The following is a 23,859-nucleotide window of genomic DNA, read 5'->3' on the forward strand; positions in this document are numbered from 1 at the left end:
CAGTGCCTACTATGTTTCAGGGAGATACGTCCAGCAGGCAAAAATACTGCCAGTTGGGCCAAGGATACAGAAAGCCTCTAGGAAGCAGACACAGAGAATCACAGAATGGTTGAGATTGGAAGGGACTTCTGGAGATCAAGACCAATTCCCTGCTCAAGCAAGGTCACCTAGAGCACATTGTCCAGGACCATGTCTAGCTGCCTTTTGAACATCTCCAAGGATGGAGACTCTACAACCTCTCTAGGCAACCTGTTCCAGTGCTCAGTCACTCTCACAGTGAAGTAGTTTTTCCTCATATTCAGACAGAACTTCCTGATTTTCAGCTTGTGCCCATTGCCTCTTGTCCTATTGCTGGGCATCACTGAGTAGAGTCTGGCCCCACCCTCTTCACACCCTCCCTCCAGATACTTATACACATTCATGAGATATTTGATAAGACTAGATATTTAAAAACTCAGAGGCTCAAAGAACAGCTGCAAGAATGATTTCACATCTGCAAAACCTGCTTTGCTCACTAAATTCAGCATATCAAAGAGAATTAAAAAGGTGGCTTGATCACAGGCCACCAATTCTCACACAAGGATAATATGTAAGATACCTAAATAACATCTAATCAGATTCAAGATCTTGAAGACAAAGGTAGAAAAACTGGGAATAAAATTCACTTTTCTAAAAGTGAATGTGAGTAATGCCTGGCCTAGAAAGGTGATCCTGAGGGGCAGCTGGAATTAAATTGTGGAATTGTATTTTGGTGCACTTCACTGGTTTCTCCAGGTTTTACTATTGCCTCAGGGTTGACCGCTTGCAGAATACACACTGGTCTAGTTAAAGCACCTAGATTAAAAAAAAAATCCACAGGTATGAAGTATTAATCTCTTGGGAAAATTATGGCAGATACTCAGCTGTATAGTATAAGCGGGAGCAATACACTGCCTTTCCCACTGCACTACCCTGGGAGGTGAATTGTCCTGCTATTACAGGCTGCCCAGAAAATTAGACAATCTACCTTAATGACTAAAACTGCAGAAATTTGAAGCATTTCCCATCAAAAAAAATCCTAAAAGAACTAGGTCTGCCAATCAAACTCTTCTAAACAAGCATTAATGTACACCCACTCATGCAGAGCTGCATCTCTCTGCTGTTTATGCCATTTTAACACTGTCAACAGAGCTTGCTGAAGCACTCACAGTGCTCTCCTGACCTCCATTATTTATGATGGCATGTGAAATTGATTGTGGTTGAAAGATCCTACCAGAATAAAATGAGCTTCTCAATTATTGCCACACAAATAAATCTCTGTTTTCCAGTGATCCCCCTAGGGAGCACTTGTATAACCCTAAGTTCATGACAACAGATATCTCCAGCTGGGAAAATATAGGTGACTGCATCGTAATGGTTGTCAAGCTATAGAACTGCAGAGGTCAAGCAATTCTCCCTCCCTGTGACCACAGGGAAGGGAAACTCCAGGAACAATGTAAAGCTTATTTGTGGTTCTAGATGGATAAATGATAAACTCTCCAACAAAGCAACTCGTATTATTTTTGATACTTTCTGGGTAATGGAGAGCAGGAAATACGCACTAAGTATTAATGAGGTTATGGAAAAGATGAACAAGATGAACAAGCCTTTCAGAGACCCAGCTTCTTATCTGCCTTTCTTCTCAGGTAGATGTAATTCAATAACTAAATTTAGCACATTACAACAATCTCGAGAGAAATCTTACTGCTGATTTTACCTCTTCCCCCCAAAATGCAGAGTTCTATACAAACAATTGTAAAACCACACAGAGCATTCCCACCTATCCATCTGCTTTAGTCTTCTGCTGTACTGCCTGCATGCAGGGCTAAGCCAGATGCCACATGGCTGTACAGCAGAGCATCGCTTTGCATGTACACTGACAATCCTGTCCTGGAAACACAAGCTTTTCTCCAAGGCTGAGCCCAGACAGGTGCTGACTCCAAGCTACTGGTTTTCCCCTCTGGCAGTGGGCAGTCAAAATGGGCCATGGAGGGTCCTGGCTGTGATGCCCATGCTATCCTGCAACAGGACTATGAGCAGAGCTGAGAGGGAAGTCCAATCTGGGAAACCAGTTGCAGTCAAACCTCATGCTCCCTGCCCTCAAGACCAACACCTTGCGGCCACTGTCACATGAGTCTCTAAGCTCAGACCCAGCAGTCTGGAGTATCTGTGTGCTGCTCATCTCCTGGAGTAGTTCGATTGACTGCTCAGTCACCAGAGCAAGCATATCCTCCAGTATCTCTTTCAGATCATCTTCCAGTAGTCCTCCTCAGAATCATGTGAGAGAGTAGGCAGGACTCTTGAGTTGGCCTGCTTACCCTGCCTGCTAGGCAACTTCTTTGCACACTCCCAAGAGGGCTGCTGTGTGGTCCGTGTGGGCTGCAGGCAGAAGACATACAGATAAAGGAGCATCTGGCTGTGACTCAAGTTAGCCCAGCTTAAGGGAAAACTGCAGGGTGCAATAGAAACAAGAGGAAACAGTAGTGTTGCCCCCACAGACTTAAAAATGACACAGTGCAAAGAGGACAAACAGACAGGGCATGGATAGGGTTCTCCCTGTGCTCTAGGTCTCAGGGCTCAGACATCAGTTCCATTTCTGAGGGACTGGTGCTGTCTCCTGGCACCTTGGGGTGCCTAGTGTAGGCCGGGGAGACTTGAGTTCTCACAGTTCACCCCTTGTTGGAGTTCCTGCTATAGCCTTTACTCCAGTCATTCCTCAACCATGCTGATGGGACTCTAATCACTGGGCATGATAATCACTCTGCTCTTTTCCTTAATACCCTGCCCCTCAGTGACTCAGCAGCCTGGCCTTCTTCCAGGTGCAAAGCTATCCCTTCCAAGGTGCAGCACTTGGGAGCACCTGATCTTGGGGAAACCCGGTCTCCACTGCTGTCAAACTTCATGGAAATAAAGATCTATCTGCTCAAGCTCCCATTTCCAAGCTGGCATGGTTATGGACTGGCAGCACAGCCAGACCTTACAAGGACCACACAGTGAGCCAAGGACCTCTATTGCACCAGTTAACACTGCTTTTCTGTTCTTCCATGTCTTTTCAAATCCCTTGTTCCTAGTCTCCCAGGGAGATTCATTGTTCAAAGCATTTTCTTGGTGACCTTTAATATCAAAGAACATCATTAATTCTTGATTTATTTAAAACAGTCCATTTTGACATGATTGGCAGAAAGGACACCTCTCTATTTTAGGATTATAGACTATCTATTAATCAAATACCAACGACAGAACACTGAAACCTTTCTAAATTCCCATTGAAGAGTCTCTCTCCCTGCTCCCTTCTCCTCCTCCTTGTTACAGAGACCTTCATATGAGCTCTGGAAATGGGCACACTTGAAGGAGACAGGAGTTCATTTCTCACTATACTGACCCTCCTGAGCTTTCACACTCTGGGTAACTTGGGCACTGTACAGCCTCTCATTACATCCCAACACATCATGAACTCACTTATCTCCATTGGTAAAGACCTGCTTTCAATCTCAGAAGCATTTTCACAAGGATCATCAAAATGGATCAGCCCAAGACCTATCTCTAAAAACCAGTTTGGACACCACAGGGTTCATACACGTGCAAATTCATCCTTCCTGTCCCTCCACCTAGTCAATGCACTAACTGGCACTCCTCCAGTTAGTGCAGCACAAACCCTTGGGTACAAGAACATACAGTAATACAGAAATTCTGTTTGAACCTTATCCGTATGTATAGGGCAATTCTATATGCCATAACTCAAGAATGGCATTGTCACATAGGCACATATGTACAATTATTTATAAAAAGGTAATCTAACATGAAAAAAATTGCTTCTTTACCAGAAAGGACATATGGTGCAAACGAACTTCAAATCATTTGTAGAATTATCATGAAGAGGTTCCATGTACACGTTTGCTTGTAGTGAGTCACATCTTATACTGTAATACAAGTAACTTTATCTTTTTTATTTTCTGCTGAAAGCACACATAGACCCTCTGAATATGCAAATAATAGCATACTGCAGTGACAATATCTACTTCCCAAGACCATCCTCAGTTGAAAAGAAAGACAAGGAGGTTCCTTTCTTTAATAAGGACTCGCTTGGTGTCCTCACCAGGAAGCAGACTGAGACTAGGACTCTGATGAGTTTCCCGAAAGGGATATTCTGTGTTCATCATGCCAGATGATGAAAAAAATGAATGTAATTTTTGCTGGTGATGTCACAAAAGTGATTCATAATACTGAAAATGAGGCATCTTGCTGTGACAAACAAAATGGTACCAACTTTGTACAAATCTAGTCTTTTTTAAAGGATATTACAATTTGGTCTTAAGAGTTTTCTTGAATTATTCTTCAGAGTTTGTCTTACAATGCAGCGGCCACAGTGCCAGAGTGCAATTCATCTTACCTCCTCGCTATCCATGTAGAAGGTAAGTGCCCAATCTGAGGCAACAGTACATGTTTCTAATGTGATGGATGCATGGAGGTGAGATCAGCAGCCCTGGAGATATCAGTCCCTTTCTTTTCATTACTGATGGACACTGAAATTTTACCTGGCAAAAGCTGGGCAAGAGGAAGTACAGGCTTGCTGTACAGCAAACGGGGGCTGATGGCTATCTATCTTTAGAAAGACTGAGTCTCCTCAAGAAGCAAGAAAGATGGAATGAACATCCATCTTTCATCACATGACATCACATTAGTTCCTTGCAGATCATGCCAGGACGGAACCCACAAACAGGGAGAAGCAGGATGGGATGCTCAAAATGACATTCTGAAGGTAACATTTGAGCTCTTTCTTCCAAAATACTTTCTCCACATTGTAGTGAGAGACAGTGAGAGGCAGGAGGCCTATGCAGAGAATGTAAGAAACAAAGCCCAGGAATAGAAATCACTTGGCCAAAAGAAGTTAAAGTGTACTTTGCCCTCCTAATTCTTGCTGTTGTATCATGGAAATTACAAATGCCTAGAAGAATCACAGACTTCATGTAGAAAAGGTGGCGGGGCTTTTTTGTCCATAGCTATGAGAAGTTTTCAATTTAATGGCAGATGAGAATGATGAAGAGCATGAGACAAACTGGCTACATGTCATGATGGAACAGATGATGTTTGGACAGCAGTCTGCAAAAAAATTAAGTTCCTAGAGCAGATTTTATTGCTTCTGAATAAATGATGCCATTCAGAGGCCAGTTTTTCTCTAAACAGCCTATCTAGGATAAACCTGCAAAATACAGTATCAACATCTTGTTGTGTTGTGATTCTAAGATATTATATCCTCTCAGCAGAGATTTTTGTCACTTCTCACGTTTCTTTTTATACTAGTCCCTGCCCAAGCCAGCCCTTCCCAAAAACACATTTATCTTGCATTAGTTTTGATGTCTATCTCACCCTGTCCTCTCTACCCACAGTGACTTTTGAAGAGAGAAGTAACCAAGGACTCAGATCTTATGCAAAGCAAGAGTGGAGGAGCCTTTTATACGGTGTGACACTCCAAATCTTACCACATTCCCTGTACATTCTTACATAATGTTTGGTGTTTTGACTGCTGCTGCACATTGAATAGAGGATTTTGTTGACTTGCCTATAACAATGCCCAGTTCTGGTTCCCGAGCAGTTGCACTTAATTTAGATTCCATAAGATATATGAGTAATTCAGAGGGCTTCTTCTAGTGGGCCTTGCTCTGCATTTGTCAGTAGCGGATAACATCCTGCTTCATGTTGCTCTCAGCTGGCACTTCCATGAGGAACACTAAACACCAAATTCCTGGCTAAAGTCTCTCCTGCACCTCTCTGTCCATTACTGGATGCACCAGCTTTTTTGGGATGACTCTCACCAGAAATTATCTTTCAAAATGACACTCCAGAAGCTGCATATGCAGCCAAGGAAACAGGATATGTTTCTTGCAGTTGAAATCTTACCTAGATTTCAGATGATCTGCACCAGCCTGGATCACTGAATCACCGTCTTATCAGTGTTAGGCTGTTCTGCTGCAGACAAGGTCATCTTCTGCCTGCCTGCTGCTGCACATGACACACCACACCCTCGCTGCTTCTTTCTGTATGGGGTTTTCAGTACAGAGTGGCTCCTCTCTGCTTGAAATAAGTGTGTGGGAGGTGGGGACCAGTCCCTGAGCACCACGAGCCTAACCTCTATGAGCTGCTAAACCAAGTATGTAATCTACTTCATAAACAGTTAGACAGTGTTTAATATCTCCATTCAATGAGGAAATGTTTTTAATATCCCTGATCTCTCCTTTCTGCCTAAAGAATGACAGCACACATACCCTTCTTCCCAAAGCATGCCCAGGAGGCTGGCTCCTCTCCAGGGGGGAGGAGATCAGGGTGCCAGCCAGCCATGGGTTCTGTGCCATGAGCCCCAATGCTCATACTGTCCCATCCTGTCCTGGCAGCTCGCCTCTTCAAAAGCCGGCCCTCTGGGAATGCTGCAAATATTCCATCAAAAGCTGAGGAACTCCACATGCAACACATGGTTGTGGTAAGCCAATAGACCTCAAGACCTGACAAGATGCAGGCAGTAGCTCAAATACTTGTGGCTGGGAGGAAGGGATGCAAGGGGCTGCTGGACGTGCTGGCCACAAGCTGCCTGCCCTAGAGAACAAGGCACTGCTGAATTGGCTCTACAGTGCCCCAAGTGTGTGACACCAAAGGCAGGTCTGGGCACATCCCCAGATACCAGAGGAGGAGCCCTTGTCTCAGCTGCCCTTAGTTTTATGTGTCATAACCATCATAAAAAATACGAAGAATCACCTCAAATGTATGAAAATTCACTCTCACCTTTGCAGGAAAAGTCCTGTGTCCAGCATGCAGCTGTCCAGCTTTGCAGACAGGCCCAAGAAGGAAATCCTTCCCTTATTAGAGTCATTTCCTTAATATTTCTTTTCCATGCAGTTTTGATTAACTCAGTTTCATTTCTATGTCTTTTGCAAATTGATTGGTTAGAAAAATGGGAATCATTAAAGAACATTAATTTCTTCCATGTTTCCCTGAAGCAAAATCCTGCAAAGCTGCCTCTGCCTGCTGCGCTCCTTGTGAGCAGGACAAAGCACCATCTGAACTGTACCAGGTGCCCATGGGCGTGCAGGCTGCAGCCTTGCTCTTAAGCTTACCCATGTGCTCTTATTTATCTTCTTGTATTTCTTGGTGAAATGCATTCTAAAATTGCCAGTAAAACAGAACCTAAGGACACATTACATTTAAAGATTGGAAGCTAAAGTGTGCATGCAGTTGAGCTGTCCAAGGGGCCGCTGTGATTCTCCACCAGTAACTCAGATTCTGCTAGAAACATAAGGGTGCTGCAGGTGCTCGCCTCTAAGCCAGACAACCCCACACTCCCTGGCAAGTCCAGTCCGCTCCAGTTAGCCAGAGGATACAATGAGGAAGGGGCTAATCAGACAAGCTACTCTGCCAGCAAGCTTTCCTGGGGAGCAAGGCTTTCCTGCTGGGGAGCAGAGCCCAGAAGAGCCAAGGAATCCTGCACTGTTGCGCTCCTGACATGAAGCAGCATAGCAAACCAAGTCAGCACAGATGCAAGAGATGGACCAGGCTCTGGGAATTAAATTCGGTCCAGTCACTCCCTGTGTAGGAGAGGGCCCCAAGAGCCCAGGGCTGCTGCAGCCCATGCACAAGGCAACAAGACTTCACACCCCCTGGGTTTTGCAGTTCTCCACCCAAGCAGATAGGCATTTCTTTGGGGACAGCTGAACTTGCCTCAGTTAACTCAAGAGCCTCCTCGCCATAGTAACAACTGGGTAGGATCAGACTTGCTGTGGTATAAATCAGCATTTCTCTCCCAACAGAGCACAGCTCACAGGCTGCAGGTGATGCCAAAAAAGACTGCTTTGCCACATTCCCCACACACTGCAAAACCTGTGGGTAGGGCTCCAGATTTGAATTTAATTCCCAATGACTGGGAGCAAGGAGAACTGTGTAGATGAGGTGATTTGATGGCCAGAAAGCTGCTATTTACCGCCCATGTACCTGGAAAGCTGGGAATCCTCAGGAGAACTTCCCAGCCCTGATGGGGCACCCAGATGGCAACCACTGCAGCAAACCTGCAAGTACCCTAGTAGGGCACCATGCAAGAAGTTACAGCAGCAGTGCTACAACCTAAGGTGGTTTCATTTGCATGGATCTCCTGAGACTTTTCATTCTCTTTGCCTGCTTTCTACCTAATAAAAAAGAAAAAAAAAGAAAAGAAATCATGCTAGTAAGCAAGATAACATACCTTGCCCGTGTATCTGACAATTATTTATGGTTACATTAACAAATATACCTAGCAGACTGCTTAATAAACATAACATTTACATTTTCATTGTAACCTATTAAAGCTGGATTCTTTCAAGCTGCAGTAATAGAAGAAAGGTTTCCAAAAAGCTGATATGCAGAGGTTCCTTCCAACCTTACTGATCCTATGATTCTATATAAATATGGCTACTCAAAGGGACAAAAATCAGGCATTCAGCAAGCTGTTTCTATTCACCTGAAAAGACATTTATTCTGACTAATACAGCATACACTGCCCATGGTCCCTGGTAATTGTAATTCTGATGGAATTTGCATTGGCATTTTAACACTAATTAATACCTGTTCTTTAAATTTGCATTTTTTAGAAGATTTTATGTGTCTAGGAGGAAAAAAAACAAAAACAAAAATGTTCATGAAACATTTACCAGCACCTGTACTTGCAAGCCATGGACTTATTCTGAAGAATAACAAGCACTTTTTTGCATTTTGACTCTGTCCTATAAATGACATCAGGGTTGCTCTCAGAAGAGCACTCAGGCCAAGCGTACCCAGGTGCTCAGATTCTTCCAACAGCTGCGTCCACATCTGCCCTTGCGGAACTAGGGCAGTAGGACTCTGCAGTAGGAGGCAAAGGGGTGCTGGAACAAGGAAGCCTTATTTACCCTGCTGTCCTGGTTAGAGGAAGAGACTGAGTATGAGGCTCCGTGTCCCTCCGCAAAGGTAAGCGAAGGCTCCCTCTCAGCTCAGCTCCTCAGGGCTGCACTCTCAGAGCTCTCCAATGGGCCTGCATACAGATTGATGTTGTGAAGGCAAGAGAACTATGACACCAGGTGGCAAACACAAGTCAGGAGCTGGCAGTTCAGGCATTACTTTCCATGCCAGGTGCTAGATTCCCTAGGATGGCGCACCGATCCAAAACTGAGGGCAGCAAACTAGTTTCTGAATAGGGCTAATTAGCACATGGTCCATTGATTTCAGTGCTGTGACTGCCCAGGTTACCTGCAGGGAGGGCAGGGGAGTAATGCAATTGGCAAGTGGCAGCTCCCAGACACAGGCAAGACGAGAAAAGCAACAGTGTGTGGCTGGCTGCACCTCTGCCTGGGAAACACCAGCTACGGGAGTAACGAGTGCCACAGAGCTCCAGAGCTTCAGAGCGTTGTCCTTGCCCTACCAAGGAAAATCACTCAGGACACAGAAAGAGTAAAGAGATTGTAGAGAAAGCTCTGTCCTCTAGCGGAAGCCAAGGAGGAGATTTTAACCTGCAAGTGTAAACCCAGATGACACAAACAGTGCTGATGTCAGACTGCTGTGCTACTGTAAGGTGCTGGCATTCAGAGTGCTCTGCTCTGTGACATGCATGGCCTCCCCAGCAACACCATCCCCACTGCCCAGTCCCACTCTGCCACCATACTCCAGTCATAAAGAGTGAAGTTGCTGTAAAAGCCTGCAAGAGGGAGTGGAGAAACATGAGGCAGGACAGCTCCAACCAGCAGCAGTGCTCAGGCCAGAACAGAGTACAGCTACATGTTTGCAGGATCATGCAGGTCTAAGAGAGGGCAGAGGAGCTGTGTTGGGGTGAGGGACAGTGCCTGAAGGAGGACAAGGCCAAAGGAAGAAGGGGGGCCTGTATTTCTTTGCATGTCTGCATGGTTGGGAGCCAGAAAGATTTTCAAGGTTGGTTGTGGCCCCTTACTAAGGTCAAGGAGAGGAGTAAAAGGAGCAAAAAGATGTGCTTTTTCCCAAGGCCTCCTGAGCCTTTGTTACTGCACGATATAATCAGTGCAGAATGTGAAGGTGTCCGTGTATCCTCTACCCTGAGCAGCAGTGGCACAAGCAGCAGCTGTGATGTGCAGCAGCTGAGAGCTGCCACATGGTCCCAGAACCAAAGGCAGGACAATAGGGCTGCAGCACCTGTAAGGACCAATGCTTATAGCAGCCTGTTTTCAGCATTACATGCTACAGCTGAATCTGCTACATCATTCCCCACTACCACCACCACCCCCGACAGCTTGCCCGTACCAGCAGCGGTGACAGTGTGCAGTCATGCAGTCCCACTGCCTGCTCACTGAGCAAATCTGGAGTTAAATCCATGCCCAGGAGCCACTCCCTGCCTCTGTTCTGGGGGCTTCCCCTCTGGCCACGCCAGCAGGGAGGGAAAGCAAGTGAGCTCAGCTCCATGAGAAATAAGCAACCCCTGGTGCTGTGCTGCTCTTGGGGGAGTCAGTGGTGAATCATAACTTCATCAACCTACAAGAAACAGAACCAATTATCTGACAACTGTATGCAGTCCATTTCAGTGGGAGGCTCATAACCTAACCAGTCCTTGTAGTCAAGGAGAATAAAATATATGCTGACACCAGTATACAGAAGTTCCCATTGGAAGCCACTTTCACCGCAGTGTCATGAATCTTTTCAGAAACAGCTTGAGAAGATTCATTCTATGTATCAATCTTCCCGGGTAGCTGAGCTGACGATGGTTGTACATAATAATGCTTAAGTCAATTCACATGCACAGTCAGTGGCTGTCTACAAGTCTTGGCCCTAATCACTCCATTAAATAGAAACGTATGACTAATAACTCTAAAAGAGCCTCTCTGGGGGCAGCAAAATGCTCCTCTTTGGCCATTTTCAGCTCCTTGGGCATGTGCTGCAGCCGCACACTTTATCCTTGGCTCCAGGAAGGGAGAATGAAAAGTTGTAACTCTTCTTCTGTTTGCTTAGGTGACATTTTTTATGAGTCAAATCCTTTACTTTATACTTGACAGAGTTTCTGTGACATTATGTCTGTCCTGCAATCGCAGTGCCTCACTGGAGCAAGACCAGAACCCATAAAAGCTGCTGGCTTAGCCCACTCCATGACAGAGGGGAAGTGGGAAGCAGACACCCCTCTGCTCCAGCTGCCCTTTGCTCAGGCACCACGTATGCAAGGGGTGGTTGGCTCTTGAATACAGATTGCTCTCGAACAGCAGCAGTCCAGCTGCTGTGCTGTGCTGTTACCAACCATCAAACGGAGTGAGCCTGAGTATCATTATGGAGCTGAGCGCATGAACCAAATTAACTGACCAAGAACTAACTGCTAGGAGAGTCAGTGGCTCTAATGGAAACAATGACAGAGATGTCGAGCAGCCCAAGGCAGCCATGCTGATACGCTCTTGCAAATGTGCAAGTGAAAAAATTTCATGCTTGAGCAAAAAAATCACAGCAAATATGTGCTTGTTTCAGCTTTTTGGTGCTAGTGTGACATTGTTCTTAATGGCAGAGGTTCAACGAAGAGCAAGCATACCGGCCATTGCTTTCCCAGGATAGGGCTGCACACAGTAGATGCTGAGCACTGCAGGCCAGCAGGATCAAAGGAGAAATAAGAAACCATCTTCCCTCATCTCCACCACAAGAACTCTCCCAAGGTGGAAGCACACCAAGCTTGGCAATCTGCCATAGGATTTTAGGTCCTTATAAACTATATGTAAGAGAGAAGGAAACTGAAGCTCATGCTCACCAGTCACAGGCGACATTAGAAACATCCTTTCCCTGGTGTTTCCAAATCAGCCTTGTGTTTATGGCCAGAGAAGCTGCGCCCAGTCCAGCCCACAGAGACACAATAAGAGACTGGTCATGATATCCTTACTCCACACTGAGCTCTCCCAGAGCCTGCATCCTGAGGATCTAAGAGTTCAGTCCAGCACTACAGCACAGGGCTGGTGAGAGCATCCAGCACAGCAATCTTGTGGGTGGCAGCAGCTCCACTGCACGCAGTGACCTGGCAGCAATCCCTGCAGAGGCTGTCTGCTCCCGAGAGCTGAATGTCCCCCACCCCCAAGCCTATACAGCACCTGGCTATTCCCATTGCCAAAATCTCTGCTGCACAGAGCACAGACATAGGCCGGGAACACCTGTAAACATGCTGCCTATCAGAAACTATCTTCTGCCTTGTTTTCAAGATAAGTTGCCAGGGACAAGTGACTAAACTTGTGACATGCTGAGATTTTCTGTAAGGGGTTCATTTTCCTCACATTGCTTTCTGCTCTTTCAAGCAAGAAGCTTGGGGAAAATTGCAGTTTTCACATTGACCTTCCTGACGCCTGATATGGGAGATTCCACAGGTAAATCCACAGAGGGAAATCTGATTCAGAAGTTGAAAACCCTGCAGCGGAAATGAGCTGGAAAGAAACAAAGAGAGAAAGAAAGAAATGCAGATGAAGAGGGAAAGTTGAAGGAGCAGAAAGGGAATAGAGATTCATCAGCTTTGTTTATTTACCTATTTTATTCAAGGTTATTTTAGCTTTCTATGCTTGACAACCGAATAAAACCTCTCCGCTGTCCCCAAGGGCCAATCCATCATTTCCTATAGAAACAGCATGCACAACAGGTCATTTTTAAAACTTACTATGCCAAACATGAATGAAAGCTGTAGCATCATCACCACTTCTGCACAGCTCCAGAGCAGCCATGCCAGTCAGGTAAGAGGCTAGCCCCTTGCCTTGCTGTGACTGAACATCACAAGACTGATTTCTGTGCCCTGATCTCCAAAGGAGCCCTGTGCAGCACTGGTGGCTGGAACAGCACTTTGGGCTACAGCACCTCTGCTAGAGTCAATTCTCCAATGCCTGGGAGCATTAAGTCTTGCTGAAGCTACAAGAACACACGGCATTGGAGTCTCTTTACTACAATATAGGCCAGTGGCCAAATAACTGAATGTGTCAGCATCATCACCTTGTTGCTCCAGCAATACCTCCTGTCTGCTTGGAAATCTCAGCTCACAGAATTACAAACTGTAGGAGAAAGTCTCCTGAGAGGTTTCATCTGTGCCAGCACATCTAACCTGCCAGCAGCCGTCATATATGTGCTGGGACACATCACTTGGCTGCTCAGGCCTGTTGGTGTAGCATGGGAGCTAGACACTGCTCCTGCCACTGTTTAAGCAGAGCTTATTCACCAAACATACGAGCAAAATGGCAAAATCTTCTCCCATCACCTCCTGCCCAAGGTCTGTGCCTAATACTGCTATCAGTAGCTGAGCCAACTAGTCTCTGTCCAGCTCAAGGCAGTCCTGTTGGCTGTATTCAGTCCCTTTCTCAGCCTTGGACATGCTACCATGTAAGGTGCTGTAAGGTGTAAGGTACCATGGCATATAGACACAGTTAGTGACACTGGCCTAGCAGGTGACAGAAAACACTCCAGGAAACAAGACACTGGTTATTGTTCCTTCCTCATAAATACCTACTTCTTGCATTTCCTCATGCTAACATTCTCTTTGGGTAAGGCAGATAACTCAGTGTGTTCTGTATTTTGAGGAAAAGTAGCTTTCAAATTGCACTTTGACATGAGACATTGTCTCAGTTCTCTACTATATTTTAAAAAGGTCACACAGCTGATGCTCAGTGTCTTCAGAGACATTCCTTAGCCCTCCTGCCCCTCCATGCAACACACTGTTCTGTAGACTCAGGCCATCCACTGCACTCATCAGAGGGAGGATTTATAGGCCTTCTGTTGGAGACATTGAACAAATCCTTCTCCTTAGGCCTTCCCATCATTGCAGCCATCTACCACCTCATTCTCTGCATGACAGTGAAAGGAGTTATGAAGAAAAGTATCTGTTAAATTACTACTAAAGCATCTCAAGTTAGCACATCACCCAAAAGCAGAGTCCCTGTGTGGCATGAAGGCCCAAGACTGTCTAGCTCCAGTACTACTGGAACTGCTTGCAACATATGCAGAAAAGCCTCTTTAGAAGAGTTATACTATTGTTGGCAGATTTTCAGATGTAAACAGCTCTTGTTTACATCTTTCAAACTTTCTTTGAAGTTTTTTCTTTTCCTTAAAATGGTAGCAGACCATCTTAAAACTCCCCCCTTCACAAACAGAGAGAAGAACTGGCCATTAACCTCCTGTTCACCCACTGAGCACAGATACTGCTCATTACAGCGGTATGGGAGCCACCCATTTAATAAATGAAGTAACTGAGCCCGTATTTTCTGCTGTCAGAGGAACGTAGCATTTGAGAGAGAATTTACTATTCAGTCTTACTTACTTTGGTGAGTGCTTTGCTGAGTAACTCCACACATGAGCAGTTGTGTAGTGGAGGCCAGCTGTGAGGTTAAGCAGGATGCTTGAGAGGTAGGCAGCACTGAAGCAAGCCATGAACTTGACTCAGAGGGACATTGCTATGACTTGTTGGCAGTTTTACAGAAGTGAAGCATCCTCCTAGAGCAAAGGCTTCTGAATGATTCCCTGTGAAGATGGGGGATAAGCAAGAAAGCATGTTACAAAGTAGATCCTTGCTGCCTTCACCATCCCCAACCTTCGCGTGGTTGGGAAGTTTCTTTCAATGCAAGCACACATGGAGATCACCAGCCTTGGCTAGATCATGTAGAGAGTAGCCCTGGAGTAGGAGCCTCCATGGCATCCTCCCTGATGCCACAGTGAGGACAGGAAAGCATAGAAAGGGTGTTTCAGGCTTGACTGTGTCCAAAGCCAGTGTAAGGAGCTCTCTGTATGCTGTTTTCCGCAACAGCTGAATCACAGATGGTGCTTCATTAAGCTTGAGCTTCATCTGCCATTGTTAGTGTTGCACTCAGTAATAAAATAATCATTTAAAGAAAAAAGTCATCAAGATTAGGCAAGACCAGTGGCTCCTGGGTTTTGTCTCCCCCCACCATGGCCTGGCAGAGAGAGCCTGCTGCCTTCCAATTCTGACAGGCAGGGCAGCGACAGGAACACCCTGGATGGCTCTTTTATTGGGAAAGCACTGCATGAAGCTGCAAATATATCTGTCACCTTCCAGCACATTGTTTACGAGTTCTTCTCAACATTCCCAAAACAATATTTTCTAGCGACTGTAATTCAATACCTCACACCCCAGAGCTGTAGCATCAGCCTAGAGAGCAACATGATAAATGCATCACATCCCTCCAGGGCTTAAGCTGGGGAGCTGGTTTGTAGTGTTCCAGATGTTAATTATCCCTCTGCTTTTTGGCATTCTCATCCCAGCTGTGCCTCAGTATTTATCATATAGGTCTACATGCACTAAAAATATTCTGATTGTTTTAAAGTATAAGCAGCAATTTACCCATTTTGTGCAACACTAGTCAGCTCAGGGGATCAAATGCCAGGACTTGATCAATAAAGCTCTCACTAGATTAGAGACACGAGGGCTCAGACCTCGAAGTGGATCTTTAGCAGCAGTGCAAGTTAGAGAATGCACTAAGAATGTTAAAAGCAGACACAAATACGACACCTGCATTCACCTTTCCCCACCTCTTCCCCAGCCACTGCCTGAATCCCAAAGACATCCTCAGATCAATCTCAGCCTCAAGATTAATGATGAAGAGACTGTCCAAAGCCAGGAGAGCCAGGCCAAGCTATTCTCTGGGAATAGCTTGCTTTTCCCGGCCACAGTGGAGTGGGCTTCACCGGCAGTTTGCACTCAGGGGCTATACTCAGGTAGCACCAGTGCCTCTCTGCTTGGGAGCACCATGCCAGTCCTGATCTGCTCCAGATCACCAGCACCTGCGTGGCACAAGGCAATGACAATGGCACCACTTGCACTAGCATCCTCCTTCCCACCACCTGCCCAGGCTCTTCCCCAGGAGAACAAGGGAGGCACCCTTCTGTTCTGCTTATTCTTTCTGCAGTTATCCTTCTCTCACTCACCTGGTCTCATACAGGGAATCTCAGCCTCTTCGCTCCCAAAGATCCCTATGTTCACTCTGTATTCCTCTGACTGCTCACTCCATTTTTTTAATGCAGAGTACAAATGTTGAGGGCTGCATGTGTGCATTTTCACAGCATGCATTCCAGGTGGCTCTGCAGCAATGCCTACCTATAACTTAAAGATGCAAAGACCAGTCCTTTATGCATTTCTAGTGAATACACTTTACGCCTTGGTATCAGTAATAGATTGTAATGCACCTTCTCCTTTGCCACCACTGCATTACTGCTGCAGTACCCTTTCACAAGTGCACTAAAGTCTTTTGTTTGTTTTTAGTAACAGATCAAGTTCTTTGTGAAACATGTAGCCCCCCAAAACAGTCACAATGGACCCAATCTGGGGTCCATGGCAGGGTCTTTGTCCCACTCCCCACCAGCAGCCAGAAGGCTTCCTCCTGCCAAGGCATTCAGCATTCAGCAGTATCTTGCTCCTTCCAAAACTGAGGGGCAGCAGCTGCCTACAGAGACAGCCAGCACAGGAAACTGATGCTGTCAGCATTGCAGAAACATTACTCCTCACAGCCCCCCAAGAGACAGGGAAGCAAATACTATTATCCCCACTTTGCTTCCAAGGACCTCATGCAGGTAATTAAGACCCATACTGCCACTTCTTGAGCTGTGAATTGCTGATATTTAATGACATTTTCCAAATATTTTTAATAGAAATTTCAGGTCTTGTTCCTAATCTGACATTTATCTTCTATTAGCATGAAAACAAATAGAAGGCCTGAGAATCACTGCTTATATTATAAATGACTTTATTGTTGGTTTTATTACCTTCCCCATTAAGCTGTCACAATCTGTGCCTCTTCTCATTTTTGTGATGGCCAGCCAGTGAAATCTGTCATCTTTTCTATGTGATTTATACAGGACCCTACTGATAACTTTATTCATGTGGAGGATAATTATCAGCTATATTATTAAGGTTGCTCAGTTGCCCTAGGGGATAATATGTCAGAAAGGTTAAAATATTGACAAGCAATAAAGCATGTATTATGATTATACAAGTGCCAGGATAGATAACTGGCTGCGAGCAAGAAGCTGAGCTACAGCTTTGCATTTGCCCAGCAAAGACAGTAATGATATGGTCACATCTTACATCTTCCACAAGGACTGCAGAAGTCTAGGCCAATTATGGAGTAAACCCAAACGAAGAATATGCCCTATTCCATTAGTATATATTGATTACTTAAACCCTCATGATCATGCCCTACAATGAGATGGTCTACCTGTTCATAATTGAGCAGGATGTGTTAGCTAAAATAGACACAAGGTTTTCCACAGTCCTTCTGTTTTGCTTTCCAGAAAAGTTTTGCTTCGTAAGAATAGCAAAAGGAGGGAGAGCAAAGAATTGGCAACTCTGAAATGAAACATGCTGATTTCTTCTGGGATTGAAGCAGCAGGTGCATGTCTTATTGGCAAAATGGTATTTGGGTATAATCTGAAGGATTTTGCTCAGACAAATTGTTCTTTGGTTCAGGTGTTAGCAAAATGAAGCACTGAATAACTTGGCGCTACATCTGAACTGAAACTATAAAGCTAACCTTGGTCATTCCTCCAGATCTACTGCTATTACATCAAGAAGAGTAGATCAGGGACTCAGGAGTTCATAAATAATTTCCCATGGAAAGCACGTACACTAGCCAGACGAAATCTCTCTTTGAGAAAATGTGGAAAAGTGGTAGATTTAAGCTACTTCAAAATGTCATTTTTTGAAGGAAAAAAACCCAGTCCACATCTCTTTCTAACTGATGCTTAAAGGATGTGTCTGTTCTGCAGCAGCATGTTAAACACCAAGCCTAGGCTTGGACTGTGGGCAGCTGAAGGAACTCGCTGTATCAAACACTGCCATTTCACTCCGGTATAATAATATGGAAAATACATTGTTACTTAGGCAAAAACATGACCAAACAAGCAGTGTAAGACATTTAATAAGCTATATTGGTTAAATCTGTTCTAGAAAGGAAGCATACACAGCCTTCTTCTTTTACCCAAAACCAAGAAGTCCGGTGTTGCAGATGCAACCTTGTGCTAGGGAGCAACACGTGATCTATTCAAATGCAAGAAGTGCAAGGATCTGTCCTGGGGCAGATTTAAGAGCCTCCTCTGTCCTAATGGCATTTCAAATTGTGCCAATAATTAGCTTATGCAAGCCCATGAGGCACTCCAGCTCTCCTTCATAGGCCCTCTGGAGTCCCAAAGACAATGCTTAATGCAGTTCTGGATGAGAAGCTCCTTGTGTACCCACATTCACATCTACCTCCAGAACACTTACCTAGAGCTGGACAACCTATTTGTGCAATATACCACCCTGTTCCTCAGCTGACAAGACCTCTGCCCCTGCAGGCTACCTGAGAGCTTCCCCTCCTCCTGGCTCCCCCAGGGTTTTCTTCCTCCTTTCAAGGTGTTGACTGGCCCTCAGCAAAGTGGCAGACTTCAGTCTGACTTGCCCTTAGAACTTATTTGTGGCACCCCCTATTCCAGCTCCAAAAACATACGAGTCACAGAATCACAGAATGGTTGAGTTTGGAAGGGACCTCTGGAGGTCATCTAGTCCAACCCTCCTGCTCAAGCAGGGTCACCTAGAGCACGTTAGATAGATAGGATCGCATCCAGGCAGATTTTGAATATCTCCAGAGAAGGAGACTCCACAACCTCTCTGGGCAACTTGTTCCAGTGCTCTGTCACTCTCACAGGAAAGAAATTTTTCGTCATAGTCCTCAGAGCACAGGGCCTGCTACCTATGTAAGTGGGCTCCAGGAAGCAGCACTGCTCAGGTCAGTGGTTTCATCACATAGGAAAGTGGTTTGGCCCCCAAAAGGCTCTTTTTCTCTGAAAAACTTGCTAACTTCTTCAATTATCACCCCCCCCCCCCAAATTATGCTGCAGAAAGTGTAAGAACATGGCTAGATGTCCAGTCAATAGAGAGGTTCAACAGTGCTGCCCAACACACTGTGAAACGATGAGCTGGAACAGAGACATGAACTCATTTGCTCCACAGGTACCCTGGGAGCTGAGTACATTTTACAATGTGACACCAGCACACAGGGAACAGATGACATAAATGGAAATGAATTAAAACTCATGATCTCAGGAGGGCAATGGCTGCAACATGCAGCATCTGCTCAGCCTCCAGCTTCAAAGCAGCAGGAATTTTAAATGTTACCATTTATGAAAGGCTCATCTGCATTTTTTCTTTGACCGTAAATCTCTGAAACTCACTTCATTAAGGAATGGTGTGAGCAGGCTAGAGTAGTACAGTGCCCCTATCATACCTCTCCAAATATGGTCCCTTCTTATGCATTATAGATTGGCTCCATGGAGAGAATAAATCTGCATTACAAAGCAGAAATACACCTTATAAACAAGTAAATTGAGGCATATGTCCACTACATGTGTGCATCAGAGCAAGAGATAAAGTCCTTGATTTGCAAGTACCTGTTCCAGTGGTTAGCTGAACATGCCAAATTGTCCCTGCAGTCCATGCTAATGACTCTGCAACGTCCAGGCAAAGTGGCTTGAGCTGAGTGCAGCTGGGGAGTCTGGAAGGGCTCACTCTGCATCGCGGGGGAGCTTGTGCTCTAGAGAGGAAAGGGACATTACCTTTCCCAGTTCCCTCCCTGTCCCTAATCCACTTGTTACCTTTCTTCCCATCTTTCCCTCCAGCCCTGTTTAATCAGTGTTGGTAGCCTGGTCTCCTGTCTGTACATTGCAAATGTCTCCTGATTTTCTGTCCTATCTTTGCTTCAGATTGGGCAGTCTCAGTTCCCTCAGGAATTTGCTTCACCTCCAAAGGCAGTCTGGGTGCCATGTGACTTAGGGCACAGCTCTGCCCAACATACAGCTCTCTGAATGCTTTGAAAGCCAGTGTCACAAGGTGAACATCTCCCCACAGCTGCAATGGTGTTGCAACTTCTACTTTAATCCAGTCTTGGCAAAGCAAACAGTGTAACTGAAGAGAAGACCTGCTGAGTCTGCAGACCCTGAAACAACACTCAAATTTACAGAAGCCGGTTTAAGTGACAGCACTAAAGAGGGGTTGGAAGACAGACAAACAATAAATGTGGAATACAGATGAACACCAGAGCACCTGCTTGGGGCTCCAGACAACACAGGCAAGTGTTTCCCCTAGCCCACATGTGCAGTGCAGCCCACCACTGTCAGGAGGTGCTGTGTTCAGCGGCCTACCCTCCCATGTCCTCCTCTCCTCATGTGGCAGCAGCTCTGCTAGCTGTTACCATGTCTTGGGGAGCTCCAAGCAGAGTCTCCAGGCAGGGACAGCTACTGCTGGGCAGCACTAAAGGAAGCAGGGAGTGCTCATGCCCTATTGGGCAGCCAAGGCATACAGCAGGAGGGCAAAAGCCGAGGTCTGGGGGCCAGGGGCACCGTTGCACCATGGCATTACATGCCCAGCAGTGGGCATGGCATGGAAACTGGGTGGACAACAGTTAGTTAAATGCAGCAAGAAAGGATGCCTCTTTAAGAAATGCAAGGGAAATCATAAATGTCAAATCAAATTAAGAGGCTGTTCTGGCCAACTGTAAATGTTATTTCCACTTTCTTTCAGGCAATTTGTCCAATGGCATGCACACACTTTATACATAAACTCCATTCCTCACTTTGTGGACTAATGGCTTTGACTCAGAGCCATACTACCAATGAAATACACCTTCCGAGATGCAGGCTGCGTGTGCGAGGATATGGTAGCTACAGGCTCCTAACCTATTACCACTGCTGAACTGGAGACAGCTGCTCAGGAAGATAAGAAGTTGACTCAGGAAGTTCTTCTGCTAAGTGTTGAATGGGAAGCAAGATCACTAATTTTACTATTAGAAGCTCTCCTCTGCTTGTCTGCTTCCCATTATTAAAATATCTAAATAAAAACAAAAAATGAGGGGGACTTGTGTCAGAGCAGAAAAGAGACAGAGAGAGACAGTCTTCTTGAAGCAGAAACATGGTGCAGACTTCTGCAAGGGTAACCAGAGCACCTCTCTTGATGAATAACCTCGAATGCCTGAGAGTGGGACAAAGCCAGACAGTGTTTCCCATGGCCACAGCTCGGTCCTCAGTAGAGAATCACCTCCAAGGGCCCTACGATCAAGGCTGCAGCTCCACTGCAGTTGCAAGAGGAGCATGCTTAAGCCCCTGCCCCAGTACTCCTAAGTAGAGGGTACACTTACTCGGATAGAAAAACAATGGGCAAGATACAGTCTCAAGCTGGCAGAAAAGCCACGGAGCAACTATCAGGGGAGTTGTAATCAACGAGGCAGTTGGGGGTGACCCAGAGCAAAGCAAACATGCAGCCAAGCCCATCTGGAAGGAGCAGATGAGAAGCAGCAAGACGGACAGAAAGAGCAGAAAATAAGGTGAACGGATAGGAGAAAAACCACCTAGAAGTTTGTAGCAACTGCAAGAGGCAAATAGAATGCTGAAATACTCATGAAGAAAGCTTTGTTGACTATTTAGGGTATATGTGAAAAACGGTCCCCAGAGTAGCAGTCTATTACTCTGCCTCTTACTCTGCACAGACCAGGACCCAGAGATTACACTCCAATGCCAGTGTACTAATCCATTCATTTCTCTGAAAAATCATATTTTAAGTATTAAATATATCCTTTCTCTGGAAGGTGAACTTTCTTCTACTTTGGAATAAACTTCCCAATGATATGTACTTACTGGCAGAGCATTACAGAATACAGACTGTTTGAGGAAAGTGTGTTTAAATAACTTATCAGTCCTAGTACAATGCATAGAAATGCCTACTTAGGATATCTGAATGCTAACATCTAGCATCATAACACTTTGCAGAACACTAGTAGACTGTCTCCACAGGACTATTACCTCTGATTCTTAATAAAACCTCTCCCATGGTATTTTCTTCCCATTGTGCCTTGCAGAGGCTTCTCTTTTTAATCTGGCAGAGAAAAGCAGCTGTGAAAATGACATTCTTCAATACTGCTCTGTTTCCTGCTAGATCTCTCTCCTTAGCTAGTAGTGGTTTTGTTTATCCTTGTCTATCAGGAGGGCAAACTGCAGCCCAATCCATTGGTTTAGGTTAATCTCACAGATATATGCTCAGATGAAAAATAACTTTGCATTATTGAAAGCTCTATTGAAACGAAAAGATGGGAAACAGTCTTATTTTAATTATGTACCATATATGTTAAAATAAGCCTTTCCAATTGTGATATCTTCTCAAAGGACAGAGGAGCTTTCTCCTCCTTACCAATAAAAAACAGATGGCAACAATTTTGACTGTCATATCCCTCAGAGCTGAGAATGCTTTTGTTGTACTGTAAGCCAGTTAATGTCAAAGGTAATCAGATATTTAACAAGCCTGAGACGAATGTATTAACAGGCTTGTTAATTGTCGGCTGTTTAGTTGAAAAACAATGGGGGGAGGGGCTACTAAAAAAAAGGCTATTAACACATTATCAGCCATTTATGGCAGAATGTCACTGTCAGCAGTGGGGCCCAATCTCACCCCTCCAGTCTGCCCCAGATTGACAAGAAAGTCCTCCCACAGGGTGCCAGCCCACACCTCTGAGCAAGCACAACCTGCAGAGCTCTATTATCGCCAGATTACATCTGCTGAGAACACACAAATCACTCAGCATCTTCAGGGGCCCCAACACTGCAAGGTTAGGAAGGTCTTACTACCAGTTGCTGTCCACTTGTGTTATAGTCAGCACAGCCCTGGGAATCAGTATCACTGCTCACAGAAATTACGAGCATTAGGAATGTTAGGTAGGATATGAGCCTGTGCTTTCTTCTAAACAGCATTTAACAGCACTTGCAGCAGCCTAGAAAGCAATCTGCCCTTATTGGATAAACAATAAGCAGTTGCAGCTGCTCTCCCAGCACTTTATGAATAGTAACAGAACTGGCATTCCAGGAAGTGGCACAGCAGCAGGGCAGGTACAGTGATGACTGAAGGAGGCCAGAGAAAAGGAGCTCTGTCCCCTTGGGTCTGTAGCACAGAGCCAGGCTCCACAGGGAGGCACCAAGCCACACCAGAGGGGATTCAGTTTGTTATTTCCACCTACACTCCATTATCAGCTAGCATCTGCAACTTTTTTAAAGACTACCTACTGCTAGCAGGGACACCAATGGTCTTCATAGCAGACCAGGCAAGGATGAGCTGTGACAACTCCTAACTCCACCACAATGGTTGGGTTGCAGCTGAGGTACCCAGACAAGCTTCCCATCCTACAGTGGGCTGTTTGCCCAGTACAGATTTCTGCAATTAGAGAAAAAGCCATCTCAAAGGTTCCTCCTCAGCTCCAAGAATCCTTACTTGTCTTCATCACAGAGGACAAAATGCCTTGCTGCAATGCTCCAGGGGGTTGCAACAAGATCCTCTGCAGACCTCTTCCATCTGTTCTGGTTCCTAGGACAGACTCACCTACCTGCCTGCCTTCCCAATCTCAGACCAGTCTCTGCTAGTAGGTACTCCCACTTCCCTTCCCAGCCAACTCTACCCCTTTCCTCTTGCCCCACTGAGGGCACTGTCAAGGAAGCATTGCTCCATACTGGCTACCTACCTACATCTGCCCCACCCCTGTTGCAAACCCTCCTGTTAGCATCAGCCTCTCTTTATAATCCCCTCACCAGCTCCTACTCACCTGCTCCTATCACATGATCTTGGGCTGTGAGGAGAGGATTTCCTCAGCTCTAGGTAAGATAAATGCAGAGGTGCCTTGAGATCCAGCCCAAGCATGCAGGACACACAAGGAAGACACAGCTCTTTTAGGCACTGCTGTGGGGAGGCAGCTTCTGTTCCTTCTCTGTGTAACAGGAACTCTGTCAGCCTCACCAGCCCACAGCTCCTGGCCTCCCTTCTTACCGTTTCCATATGCTGGTAACTGATTTACTGTTACTGGCCTCTCA

The 23,859-nt window shown here is 45.5% G+C and overlaps 1 protein-coding gene across 2 annotated transcripts in view; it reads right to left on the minus strand.

Annotated features, from left to right (window-relative positions):
• LOC134147353 (uncharacterized) overlaps positions 1-23,859 on the minus strand; it is a 160,167-nt gene that overhangs the window by 73,403 nt on the left and 62,905 nt on the right. For both annotated transcript variants that reach the window (XR_009959994.1, XR_009959995.1), the window contains one exon: positions 14,291-14,490. The gene's annotated coding sequence lies outside the window, so the exon portion shown is untranslated. The remainder of the gene's footprint in view (positions 1-14,290; positions 14,491-23,859) is intronic.

This window comes from Rhea pennata, chromosome 15 (genome assembly GCF_028389875.1).
Source record: "Rhea pennata isolate bPtePen1 chromosome 15, bPtePen1.pri, whole genome shotgun sequence".
In the NCBI taxonomy this organism is placed as follows: domain Eukaryota; kingdom Metazoa; phylum Chordata; class Aves; order Rheiformes; family Rheidae; genus Rhea; species Rhea pennata.